Source organism: Microtus oregoni, unplaced genomic scaffold (assembly GCF_018167655.1).
Source record: "Microtus oregoni isolate MIOR12 unplaced genomic scaffold, Mior012 000052F_000, whole genome shotgun sequence".
Classification (NCBI taxonomy): Eukaryota; Metazoa; Chordata; class Mammalia; order Rodentia; family Cricetidae; genus Microtus; species Microtus oregoni.
In genome coordinates, this window is record NW_024543812.1 from 6,615,530 (window position 1) to 6,630,583 (window position 15,054).

Sequence of the window (15,054 nt, forward strand, 5' to 3'; positions counted from 1 at the left end):
GAAAGGAGGGAGAGAGGAAAGAAAAGAAGAAAGGAAGCAACAGATGAAGGAAGAAAAGCAGACTCTGACTGGTATTCACAGTAGCTTTGTAACATGAAGGAAGAGGTCCATGATGCTGGGAACTGGAGCACTGAGCTTGAGGCAACTGATGCTGGTGTCTAAAGAGACTGATTCAAAGAGTGTGAGGTAACAATGAAGTGATCATCCAGAAACTGGATTCAAGTGATCCTATCAAGGTGAAGAACCAGTATCCTTCAACTTTCTAGATTCTCTTATTTACAGGACCTAGTCATGCACTGGTGAGAGAGAAATGAGAGGTTCAGAGTCCCAGCCCTAGCATCAATGCTGTAGAAGGAAGTGTTGTGTGTCAGTTCATATTTTTTTTTATCAGGTTGGCACAAGCTAGAGTCATCTGGGAGAGGAAATCTCAATTGAAAAAATGTCTCCATCAGACTGGCCTGTACACAAGTCTGTGGGGCCATTTACTTAGTTTATAGTTGATATGCAAGGGCCGAACCTACTGTGAAAAGTGCCATCCATGGGCAGGTGTCCCCAGCTTTTATGAAATGGAAGTCGAGTAAGCCACTATGATCCTTCATAGCCTCTGCTTCAGTTCCTGCCTCCAAGATCCTGCCTCCAGATTCCTGCCCTGAATATGCTTCATAATGGAGTCTGATTTGTACACATAAGTTAAATTAACCCTTTTCTCCCAAAGGTGTTTTTGATTGTTATATTTATTACAGCAATAGAAATCAAACTAGATGTTCGTTACTGAGAAATGAAGTTAATTGACAGAATGTGACAAGATGAATACATGTGATATGAAATGGTACATCCAAATAGCAGTCAAACTGACTGCAAGGACAAGTGGTTGCCCACACAGTGGATACTATGTTATTTCTACCTCTCACTTTGCCTGAGCTGCAGGCTCAACAGGTCTTTCAATTTTGATACTTGATACCATATGAAGAAGTCTGCTTATCTTGTTGCAATCATCACCTCTCCTAATCAGCATACAGAGATTTAAGACTCTGACTACCTTTGGCATGTACTGTGGTTTCCTTACATGTTATAACATGACAATGGAATTTAGCAATATGTCAATGGGTGTGTTGGCATAGAATCCACTGGTATTGCCATGCTCCTTGCCACACTCATTTAGTAGGTGCAACTAAATGGTAGTATCTTCAGTCAGTAACAAGTCCACCAGCTATGGCAACACCAAGTTCTATGGCTGAGGATCCAGCTAAGTGATATAGCACCTGTTCAATCCTCAGTATTGCATAACCAAACAAATCAACAAACTCCCCCAAGGTCTATTTTATATGTCCAGGTTCTCTAAGAGGTAGAGCCCAAAGTAGAAACAGATGTGTGGGAGATTTAATGGTAGAAATACCTGTAAAGTGCTGTCAGAGAATGTCTAGAGAGACTTCAGACCATGATACAGAGATAAAGGAGAACCCAAAAAGGAAGTGCCTCAACTAGAGAGCAGTCAAGCAGTTCCAAGTAAGTTTCACGAAAGATAATGAGGGGTTTGTAACGGTGTAAACGAATGCAGGCAGATTGTAAAAATATATATACAGCTTTAATGGAGAAATAGACTTACAGAACCACCGTTCCCGCGGAGACCAGGAATGCAGAAGCAGTGGCTGGGAGCACGCTCGCCAAATTTATAGGCAAACATTAGCCCGAGGTGAACACGCCCCCTAAGGGGCGGGACTTATCCCTACATCTCCCCTTTTTGTCTAAATAAGACAGAACTAAACCAAATACAACTATATACAATAATAAAAAATAATAAATATAACAAACAATATTGAGAACAAAAGTTTTGCTAAACATTCTATCTCAAGGAGTCTAAATAATATAGAGAGTAAATACAATTATATAGTCTTCAACTCCGTCAAAGATCTGAGAAGGGAATAAATATTACTTAACAAACGAGATATATCCAAAATGTGCAACAATTGTCAGAGACAACTGACTACCTGGGCAATCACCCAAAGTCTTGTTTGCAATGTTGAGTCAACCAACTTTGGCTAAGGCCTAACATAACTGACATATCATTATTAAAGGCAAGAAACTTGTCAAAACTATCTTACCCTGTCTTGGCAGGATATGACAGTCCTGTTTTTTCCATTGATGCACGCTCTCTATCTCTGTCAGTGGTTGAGGTATGGGCATTTCTTTGTCCAAAGGCCAATTCTGCCAAAAAGAAAGGCTCCAGCTGGAGTGTCTTTGGTGCTCAACATTCTCTCGGGAATAGAGCAGTGTTGCCAGGAGCAATTGTGTCTCACTATCATGAAACTCTGAGTTAGATTAAAGGCCATTTTCTACAGCTCTTTGAATAGGTTGAAGATTATCTATCTATACTAAGTATAATCTTTATATATCTAGAGAACCTGATTAGTCTAATTATAAACGACAAACTTAGATGACTATTTATCTTTATAATTCTCAATATCTATCTAATTTAAAGACTAAGACAATAAACAACTGTGAAAAAAATGAGGATAATGACCTCCAAATATAAACAATGTACAAATATACATTGCAATATGGTAAATATATATCAATACACAAACAATATATAAGTATCTTAATCAGAGGTAGAAATGTACACTGCAATATGGTAAATATATACTATATATATATATATATATCAATACAATATATGTGAATACATAAAAAATGTTTTAAACAGAGGTAGAAACATGCATGCATACAATAGTCAATACAATTGAACTTTGTATCAATATACCAGAATCGATAACAATATATTTGTCTAAAAGAAGTAACTCACAATAATAAATCTATTATCCCATCATTCCCACTTTTTTTTTCCAAAATGATCCCTGAGCTTATAAAATTCCTCCCCCAAACTTCCAACCCCTAAATGATGTCCTTAAACCCAGGGACAAACTTTACTGGGAGAGGGGACGTCATCCTCTAGAATTACTTCTAGCTATCATGGGGGAGACATTCTTTCTGGGGGATCCTGTGAAAGTAAAATGATGGTTAAATTTCAGGATCAATGTCTTTTGAAATTGCAAATAGTCTCTGAGTATTTTGTGGAGGTCTGGCCAGAATGTTGTACAAGATGTGCACCATTTCAGCTAACCAAGTTAGGATCATCTTGTCCAGCTGGTACCCAAAATAGGTCTTGTAGTAGCGCTATAAGTATCATGACGTCATATCAACCAGGTAGAGTTGTTGTTGTGGGTCCCCATCTTCTTCCTGGAAACTTCAAATGTCACTTCAGGAAAAGCTCATTGTTCACTGTGAAAAACTTAAACATTAATCATATAGACATATATAGACATACATATATATATTCAATGAAAGGCATGACAGATATATTCAATGAAAAGTATGATAGAGATGAAGAAAAGCAAAGATGTTTTCTAAACTCATATTTCTTTCTGTCCCATATCATGGCTCTTGACATGAGACAGAAACTCCAGAAACTCTGGGTTTTTCTCTTACTAACAGGCTTGGAATTGGAGAGGGACTGAATCAGAGTCCAACTTCAAAACCAGCTCTACATATTTATAAAGAAATGTTTAATAAGACATATATATATATATATACATAAATTAATTCTTACAAAAATGTGTCCATCCATCAGTAATTAAATATTCTGGGTCCCTTAATTTCTTTGAAGATGAGTATTTTCCTATGGAGATAAGAAAAGAACCCTGCCCCCAACCTATCTGTATTTCTTCCCATCAGTATGCTCACCATCCTTGTGAATGAATTGTTATTTATCTTTTCCAAGTGGCTTCTCTTCTTCAAACCGAACCTTTATTAATTTTGAGGATATCCACGATTTTTCCTCACCTGTGGAGATAAGAGCAAAACCCATTCCCCAACGTAGCACATCTCCTGGCTTCCATTGTGAAGTCAGCACATCCTTGAAATAAACTGGTTGATTTAGTTCAGTAGACTTTTCCATTATCCAATGTCTTTCTGTAGCTGTTGTTCCCTTCTCATTAGCGTTGAGAAAATTCAAGGTTAACAAAGCATTATGTAACCTATTTCTGGGGGTGTTTTCCACCCCTTTCTGTTTGTTCAACATATCCTTTATAGTTCGATTTGATCTTTCTATGACTGCTTGACCTGTAGGATTGTATGGTATACCTGTAACATGCTTGATATTGTAATAATCAAAAAACCGTTTCATTTTCCTAGAGACGTAATCCGTCTTTATTTGTGTAGGTATACCCATGATAGCCATAACTTCTAATAAATGAGTGATTACTGAATCAGCTTTTTCTGAACTTAAAGCAGTTGCCAGCTGAAAGCCTGAATAAGTGTCAATGGTGTGATAAACATATTTTAATTTGCCAAATTCTGCAAAGTGGAACACATCCATCTGCCAGATTTCATTCCTTTGGGTGCCATTTGGATTAGCCCCTGCAGGCAGTGGCATTTGTTTATAGAAAGAGCAAGTAGGGCATTTCTTTACAATCTCCTTAGCTTGTTGCCATGTAATTGAAAATTCTTTCTTCAAACCTTTTCTATTAACATGATGTTTTTTTATGAAATTCAGAGGCTTGTAGCACACTGCCAATCAATAATTGATCGATTTCTGCATTACCTTGTGCTAGAGGACCTGGCAGACACTTATGGGATCGGATGTGTATTATGTACATAGGGCAAAGCCTGTTCCTGATCAAATCTTGAACCTGGATAAACAATGAGGTTAGTTCTGTATCATCAGGAATAAATTTAGCAGTTTCAAAATGTAAAATAACTTTCTGCATATTGTGAATCAGTGACTATATTAATAGCTTCTTTAAAATCCCTTAGCACCATAAGAATGGCATATAATTCCGCCTTCTGGACAGAATTATAAGGACTTTGTTCCACCTTACCCAAGTCTTCTGATTTGTAACCTGCCTTCCCTGATTTATTGGCATCAGTATAGAATCTATGGGCTCCAGTTATTGGAGCATCACGGATGATTTGAGGAAGAATCTAAGAAGTTCTCTTTATGAAGTTAAGCCTCTTGCTTTTTGGATAGTTGTTATTAATGTCTCCCAAAAAATTAGCAAAAGCTCTTTGCCATGGTTCATTATCTTCCCATAATTTCTTTAGTTCATCAGAAGTGAAAGGCACTATAATTTCTGCTGGGTCTATGCCTGCTAGTTGACGAAGTCTCAGCTTGCCTTTTATAATTAACTCAGAGACTTTTTCCACATAAGTTTTCAGTTTTTTACTTGGTTTATGTGGTAAAAAGATCCATTCCAAAATAATATCATCTCTCTGCATTAAAATTGCTGTAGGAGAAATTTTTGATGGTAGTATGATGAGAATACAATCAAGCTCTGGATTCACCCTGTCCACATGTGCCTATTGTAATTTTTCCTCAATCATTGTCAGTTCTTCTTCTGCTTCAGCTGTTAATTCTCTGGGACTGTTTAAATCTTTATCACCATCCAAGGTTTTGTTCAAATGAATTATTAGATCAGGTGTTATTCCAATAGCTGGTCGTAGACTGGAAATGTCTCCTAACTGTCTTTGAAAGTCATTAAGAGTCCGTAGGCGATCTCTCCTAATTTGTGCTTTTTGTGTCTTAATTTTTTGCAAACCTATTTTATAACCTAAATAATTAACAGATATCTCCCTTCTGAATCTTTTCAGGAGCGATTTGCAATCCCCATTTAGGTAAAAGTATCTTTATTTCTTCAAACAGTCTGTTCAAGGTATCCATGTTTGAATCGAATAACAAAATGTCGTCAATGTAATGGTATACTATAGATTTGGGAAATTTCTTGCTTATTATTTGCAATGGTTGGTTCACAAAATATTAGCACAGGGAAGGGCTATTTAACATAACCTGGGGGAGGACGGTCCAGTGGTACCTCCTCGAAGGTTGAGAATTATTATAAGTAGGTACTTTGAACGCAAATTTTTCTCTATCTTCTATTTGCAAAGGTATAGTGAAAAAACAATCCTTTAAATCAGCAACTATGAGAGGCCATCCTTTTGGTAATAAAGAGGGCAAAGGAATTCCAGATTGCAGAGGGCCCATAGGTTGAATAACCTTGTTGATGGCCCTGAGATCTGTCACCATTCTCCATTTACCTGATTTTTTCTTAACCACAAATACAGGAGAATTCCAAGGGCTGGTAGATTCTTCTATATGTCCAACATCTAATTGTTCTTGTACCAGCTGTTCTAAAGCCTGTAACTTTTCCTCAGCTAAAGGCCATTGCTTTGTCCATATTGGTTTCTCAGTCAACCATTTTAGAGGCAAAGCTGTTGGTATCTCTGAAGGGACATCAATAGCTTGTTCTTGTACAGCCCAAATGGCCGATTTTCTCCATTTGCAATATCTTTTAATATTATCCTCAGAAATATAGGCTCTAGAAGTAGCAGGAATGTTAATTTCGGTATTCCATTGTTTTAATAGGTCACGACCCCATAAATTCATTGCGATATTGGCTACATATGGCCTTAATTTTCCTATTTGTCCATCTGGCCCTATACATTCAACCCATCTCGTGCTCTGCCTTACTCAAGACAGGGTTCCAATTCCCAGGAGCTGAACATTTACATTCTGAAGAGGCCAATACGGATGCCAAGATTCTGGGGTAATGATACTTATATCAGCACCTGTGTCCAGCAGGCCGATAATAAAAATGCCATTTACACACACTCTCAGTTTAGGTCTTTGATCATTTATAGAAGTTTGCCAAAACACATGTAACTTATCTTTCTGATCATTATTGCTTGTAACAGTAGGCATGGGTTTTCTAATTGTCCTGACGAGGCACGTCCTCTGCAGAAACTGGAAATGACTGAACCATGTTTGCCATGTGGGCCTGTGAGGCCGTTTCCTCTCTGTATCAGGTTGCCTTGTCTATCTCTTGTAGACCTGCATTCATTCGTCCAATGTCTGCCTTTTCCACATCTTCTACATAAACCTGAAGCCTGAGTCCTCCTATTTCTGTTATTTCTAGAAGATACGTTATTATTATTATTATTATTTCTGAAAGATGCATTATTATTATTATTATTTCTGAAAATCTGTTGTCTACAATTCCTTTTCATATGACCCATTTTGCCACAATTAAAACATTTGATATTCTGGTGTCTCCTTTTACCATTGGAAATTGCTTCTTCTACCCATGCTTCAGTGCCATAATCAAATGTATCAACATTGAGTGTATGCAAGACCCATTCTTCCAAGGGAGCTGATCTGAGCTTTAAAGGCCCCAAAATCCTTTTGCATTCCACATTTGCATTTTCATAAGCCAAATACTCAATCATTATACCTCTTGCTTCTGGGTCAGATATCCCTATTTGTACAGCCTTAGTTAATCTTTGTAAAAAGTCACTAAAGGGTTCTCACTGATCCTGTTTAACTGTGACAAATGATTCCATTCTCTGTCCTGGGTCTTGTACCCTGTCCCAAGCCCTGAAGGCTGCTGTAGTACACATGGAGAGTGTGGTTTCATCCAAATTAGCTTGTTCCTGAGGGTCGGAAAAGAGCCCTTCACCTAGAATTTTATCTAGGGAAATGTCAATTCCCTTCGCTTTTTCCTGCTGTTCTAAAAGTCTAACCTCTTGCCTGAATAAGCATTTCCATTTCAATTGCAGTCCACTCTCAAGTACCGCAGAGCTCAGCTGGAGCCAGTCCGAGGGGGTTGCTCTGCTTGTCGTGGCCCAAGATCTTATCATCTCTTTAACTAAAGAGGCTTGCATCCCAAAAGTCATGACAGCCTGTTTTATTTCCTTGAGATCATTCATATGGACAGGCTCCCATGTATCTTCCTTGATGACCCTAGGGTTTCTGGAACCAATCACCTTCTCTGTTGTTGTTATTGGAAAGGCAGGTAGAGATGTAGGTAGAGCTTTGTGGAAATTGTCCCGGAGAGATTTACCCACAGATGTAGTTAAAATTTGCCTTTCTACCCTTTGCTCTTCTTCATCAGAATTTAGAAATTCCTCAATCTTTTCAATTCTATTCACCATTGCCTTCTGCAATGTCTGAATCTCCTGTCCAGAATTATGTTCCAAAGCCTTCATTGAGGATTCTAAAGTATGAAGTTTGTCCGTTAGAGATAACATCTCATCTTTGGACATAATTTTTATGGCATAAACCGTGCCTTCTTGTATTGACAATCTTTCTGCCAATCTGTCATAAGCTTTAGACAAAATCCGATTGTCACATTCAGCAGTTTTGATTCTCTCAGTTAATGTTTAATTTCCTACAGAAAGGGACTGAATCTTATGGTCCAAATCAGCTGTTCCCTCTTCCATTGTAATGAATTTCTCCTTAATATCAGCCACTAATGTTTCAGTTCCTACAGAAAGGGACTGAAGCTTACGATCCAAATCAGCTGTTCCCTCTTCCATAGTAATGAATTTCTCCTTAACATCAGCCTGAGAACTTCAAACTGATTCTTGAGAAGATTTTTGTCATTCTCAATTGTTTTTAAGCGTTCAATCTCTGCCTTAAGAATCCTGGATTCTTCTCGTAAAGACTTTATCATATTTCTATTATCAAACCATTTAGTGCCAATGAAAACTATGAATCCCAGAAGGATCCATAGATGTGGGGTGATAGACACCTCTTGTAAAATCTCCCACATGGTACAATTAAAAAAAAAGTGTTAAATTCTTGAATACTAATGTGTTCAGACATTTTATTTATAAAGGAAAAACTTTTTACCTGCAATGATCGGTTCCTGCCAGTGGTGGTCTCTGTGTTTTTTGGAGCCTGTCCTAGAACTAGCTCTTTTAGACCAGGCTGGCCTCGAACTCACAGAGATTCGCCTGTCTCTGCCTCCTGAGTGCTGGGATTAAAGGCGTGCACCACCACTGCCTGGCTGGCCTCGAACTCACAGAGATCCGCCTGCCTCTGCCTCCCAATTGCTGGGATTAAAGGCGTGCACTACCACCACCTGGCCTGCCTCGAACTCACAGAGATCCACCTGCCTCTGCTTCCCAAGTGCTGGGATTAAAGGCATGCACCACCACCGCCTGGCCGGCCTTGTACTCATAGAAATCCTCCTGCCTCTGCCTCCCAAGTGCTGGGATCAAAGGCGTGCGCCACCACCGCCTGGACAAGTCACTTTGTATTGGGCCAAATCTGCCGCTGTGGCGGCTTTTGTTGCAAAACCGCAGGTACTTGAGCTTCTGCTAATTCAGTCAGTGGGGTTCCACTGCAAACTTAGCCGAGGCAGGCAGAATGGGCCTGTGTGGACGAGTGTGTCTTGGACTTGGCACTGGGGCCCGAGTCACGAACTAAAAAAAGCACCTGGGAGCGTGCTGTGTTAGCTATCGGGCTATGTGCTTGAGTTGGGGGCAAAATAGCCCAACGTTGGAAGCCAAAATGTAACGGCGTAAACGAATGCAGGCAGATTGTAAAAATATATATACAGCTTTAATGGAGAAATAGACTTACAGAACCACCGTTCCTTCGGAGACCAGGAAAGCAGAAGCAGTGGCTGGGAGCACGCTCGCCAAATTTATAGGCAAACATTAGCCCGAGGCGAACATGCCCCCTAACTTATCCCTACAGGGGTTCTTATGGCAAAATCATCTTTGAAAGACTTCTGTTCACAGCAATGCAATGTATGTGTATCATCACTCGGTTCAACACTTGCTTGAAAATAGCATACAGGAAGCATCACCTTGATTAAAACACAATGGTAGATCATGAAGGATAGTATCTGGGACTATATGCAAATCAGTTGTAGTAGCCACAACATATCAGAATGACAAACTTCCATGTGTCTCACATTATGCAATAATTACCTTCTTTTGGCATCCCCATTGACCACAGTGAGTACCCTGAAAGTTTGACCTGCATGGGTCAGTGAAAGGAGGCTCCAACACGTCTTGCACCTGTATCTGTGTGCATATACCTGTACACAGACACATGTACATACACATAATTATAAATAATCAAGTTGGAGATTAAAAATTAGATATCTGTTCAGGCATAGTGGCATGTGTCTTTTAATCTTGGTAATTTAATCACAGCAAATCACTGTGAATTTGAGCTCATCCTGGTCTACATAGTGAATTCCATGTCAGTCAAGGTTGCATAGTGAGACCCAGTTTTTTTTAAATGTCTCTAATAAAGGGATTGTTGCCTTTTAAGGGTTGCTGATAGATTCCAATTGGTTGTGCGCAGACACTTCCAACCATTGGAAACAACCAGAGGGCTCAAGGCACAAATAAACTCTTTTCCTGTTTTGAATTTATATACTTATTTATGTGAGAAGGCTAGGGAATCATACTTGCTTCAGATTCTTTTTGATATTTGTATAACTTTGCATGACAGTAGCATCTTGTCAACTATGGGGAATACATTACAACACTCTCATGTACATACCTGAAACCACAGCTAGTATCAAACTCAATTATGTATTATGCTCCTTCAATAGACACTTGTCTATGATGAAGTTTAATTTATAAACCAAGTATGCTGAGAGAGCTCCTTCCACTCCTTCCACTCGGGCATGGTCTCAGCTAATTTCCTCCTGACCCCAATTGAGCACACAAACACCCAGGCCCACAAATGCTCCAAAGCCAGAGTTTGCACCAGCTTCAGGGCCCAGGAAGCCTCATTTTAAAATGGCGTGGCTTTGATGCCCCCATCCTAAAAAAGTTTGTCCATAGGGTTAGGAACACTGTTTAGGGGTTGTTGATTATTACTTATATTAGAGAGAGGGTTGGGGTAAAAACTATGTTTGTGAAAAAGGGGGGGGGGTAGTAACAGTGGGTAATAGAGTGAAAACTTATGAGCTATTATTTATGGATAATTTACATTGCTATAGTTTTGTATATTGATGCAAGTTCAAATTATATTTGTTACTTTTGTTTACATTATTTGTATACCTATACAAAGTTATTTTGTCAGATTGTATACATGTGTGTTATTATCTCTGTTTAGGACCTTTTCTATATTGATACAACTTTTAGAATATATTTTCATATTGCATTATATATTACTCCTACCTCTGATCAAGATACTTATATATTGTTTACATTTTGAGGTCATTGTCCTCATTTGTTTACAGGTTATTTAATATTCTGACATAAAGTTTTAGTCTTTAAGTAATACAGGTATTAATTATTATAGGTCAATAATTGTTCATGCTTGCTGTACATACAGTTAGATCAATTAGGTTCTTTATATACAAAGAGATTCTATTCTGTCTAGATAGGTAATCTTTAACCACTTCAAGGATCTGTGGAATATGGCATTTAAATAACTTAGGGTTCTGTTGACAAGAGACATGACTGCTTCTGAGAGCACCAATCTACTCCACTTGGAGCTTGTTTTCTTCTTGGTAAAACTGGCCTTTGGGCAAGGAACTGACAATGACTCAACCACTGACAAATTGCATGATATCCGGAAATGGATAAGCAGGACTGTCAAATCTTGCCAAGACAGGATAAGATGGTTTTGAAAAATTTCCTGCCTCTGAAAATGGTCTATCAATTACACTAGGCCATAGCCAAAGTTGATTGTTTCAATGCTGCAAAATGAGACTTTGGGTGATTGCTCAGATAACTAATTGTGTCTGCCATATATTGCTCGCTTTGGAAGCTACTTGATTGTACTTCTTGAATGCTTAAGTAATATTATCGCCCTTCTCATGCCCTCGATGGAGTTGAAGATAAGATAGTCATTGTTGCTGTCCTCTTATGATCTAGCCAAGCCATTTCCAATACAAGACTTAGACGCCTTAGGATAGAATGTTTATTAAAACATTTAGCATATGTTCCTTGCTTAATATTGTTTATGCTGATTGTAATTCTAATCTTATACTTGATATCTGTTCCTATTGTATATTGTTTTGTATCAGGTTTGGAACTCTCTTACTTAAACAAAAAGGGGAAGTACTGTGGGAGCTCCTTCTGCTCCTTCAGCCAATAGCCTTTAAGATACCAGCCCACATGTATATGACAAGGTTAACAGAAACAATTATGATAACACACAAGTTCTGTGAATGTTTTTATCTTTGCCTCAAAATATTGAAACTCGATATTTTATTGCAGCATTATTTTTAGATTAAGGTTGACCATGGGTAACTGAGACCATAGAAAGTGAAATTTTGGACAAAGGGGAACTATTATTTCTTACGATATAATACGTCTTGTAGCCCACCTGATTCTGGGTCAATAATTAAGCACAAAAAACCCAGCTATACATTAGAAGCTTTTGAATCTAATAAGAAGGTTCCAAACTACCCTGAATATAAGCTGTGAGTTCCTTTCCTTGTTGTTTGACCTGGGCTCCATGAATAGAGCTCTTAAGCAACATTACAAGATTACATAATGAATTTTTATATAATTCTACTTTTATTATTCCCCCTCATTTGACAACACTTGTTGGGCATACTGATGAGTTCTGTAAATATCATTATTATGGTTTGACTATGAAACAGCCACCAAACGTCATGTGTTGAATAATTGCTTCCCTATTCAATGTTCAGTGGTGGGTGTTGAGGGAGGTGATTAGATCATGAACTATTAAGTGACACAATCCATTGTTAAATTCATAATTTAGGTCAATTTTGGGAAGTCAAAGAAATAGCAAGTATGGCTTAATTCAGGGAAGTAGATCACTGGGAATATACTCTTAAAAGTATAATTGTCTCCAGGCCATCACTCCTTCTTTGCTTCTTGAATATGGTGTGACAAAGAGCTCTTTTCCACTATATTCTGTACTACATTGTCTCCAGTATGTTGTTTTGTTTCATTATAGAAATGCAGTCAGACATAACTAGAGTGACACCTCTGAAACTGTGAGTCCAAACTAATCATTCTCTTTTTGTTGTTGACAGCAGGTATTTTGTCATGGAAATACAGGGTGAGTAACACAGAAAACTGGCATGAAAAAATAGGATTGTTACTGTAACGACATCTAACCACATGTTCAGAAGCCTTTGGATCCCATTTGTCAGAAAAATTTAGAGAAATTTTGAGGGAAAAAACAGTAACAACAACTTTAGAATGCTAACAGCAAAACAAAACTTAACAGGTGATTCTCCTATTAGTTCAATGGACTAGAATGCTGACAGGAATGTAGAAAGACAAAACTGTTCATGAATTTTCAGAGACTTTGTGTGAGGCTCACTTTAAAGGTGACAGATAAATCTGGTAAACAAACATAGGAATCTGGCATTCAGGTTATTGAATGTGTATTGATAGTTGCTTTGACACACACACACAAACACACACACACACTCACACACACTGTGAGTATCTTGGAGGAGGAACAAAGAAAATCTTGGAGTTTGAGCAAAAAAAAAAACATGTTTAATGTTAGGGACATGGAAGATGTTGTCGCTGAAGATATTAGTGCTATTAAATAAAGCCACTACTTAAAACTGGGACAACAAAAAAATAAACCTCCTGTGGACTATTATTTCAAATAGGCAAAGACACAAAAGCAGTGAAAGAAAGGAAGAGAGGGAAGGAGGGAGGGAGGGAGAGAGGGAAGGAGGGAAGAAGTGTAAGTGAAAAGCCCTGAGGCAACATGTAGCTAAAGAGAAACATTAAAATAAGAGCTAAGCTAGGGCTAAACATTGAACTAATAATAAGTCTGCATCATGATTTGGGAGCTGGCTGGTGGCCCTAAAAGAAAAAACCTGACAAATACACCCTGAAGACATCTCAGGGACTATTTGAAAGACAAGAATATAATGGCGCAAACTTATTGTAACATTTTTCTTTGAAGCAGAGAGCATCACAGAGCTTGCACAGAAACACCCCTGGGGAAGGGTTTTTTTTTTTTTTTTTGGTTTGTTTGTTTTGTTTTGTTTTTGTAGTCAGCCATCTGGGCAGAAGTGGCTACAATCTTTTTTTCCAAGTGACCTTGGCTACTGCTCAGGATGGTCACCTGTAGTCTAAATGCTGCTGATTTTCAAGATGTGCAGAAGTACTGAAGAAGTGGATGTCTACATCCAGATTGAAAGGAAAGGCTTGTGGGCCAGGCAATTTGGCAATGTTGGGCTCCTCCTGAGCTAACCCCGATAGGGTGACTGAAGCTGAGAGTATGATGCCTAATTGCAATAGAGATTCCCCAGGAAGGTGGAGATACCAAAAGCATGAAATATCTGCCCAGAAATCCACAGGAAGTGAACAGAACCATTCCAACAGAAAAGCCATTTTATGCTACAGATTATATAAGTATTATTGCCCAAGTTCTTGAGATTTCACATTGTATCATTATGTGTCATGGATGCCAGGCATAATGCTACAGAATTTACTGTTTTACCTACTGAGCTCCAGTCATGTCTTAGCCTCAGATCTCATTTCATGTGCCTTCACTTTTCATTTTTGAAAGGAGATTATGTAATATGTTCTACAATTGTATGTTGTTAGGATCTAATTCTCTTTTAATTTTACAGGGAGTCACAGCTAAGAGTTTTTCTTGATTCTCAAAGGAAACTTTGAATATTTGAGAAATGATGAATTCAAGACTATGGGGATTCTTGGAGGTGGATTGTATACATCATGAGATTGACAAGTATTGTGAGTCTAGAAAAAAAGGTTATGGGCTAAATGTAATGTATCAGAAAGGCTCATGTGTTTGAGACTCAAACCCCAGCTAGTAGTGCTTTTTCAAGGTAACTGAAACTTGAGTGCACTAATTTTACCAATGATTTAATTCCTTAATGAGTTCACATTGAATGGATTATTAGGAGGTAGGACCCTGCTGGAGGAAATGGGTGACTTGAAGGATATTTCTTGTCCTTGGCCCTTTCCTGTCTCTCTCTACCTTGTCTACAACTCCCTACATCCCCAGAATTATCTGACTTAGCATTTGCAGCCCAGAGAAGCAACAAAGCCAAGTTGCCATGGACCCAAACCTCTGAAATAAACCTTTCTGCCTTCAATTGTTTTCTCTTAGGTATTTTGACGTGGTGGCATAAAGCCACTTACAGGATGATTTAAAATCAAAGTAGCCTTTATTGTCAATGTGCAAGCACATCTCATGATAAGATAATGAAGGAACATTTTCTAACATTTAGGTTTATAAATCGCCACAACTAAATTAAATTAAATTAATTCGTATGC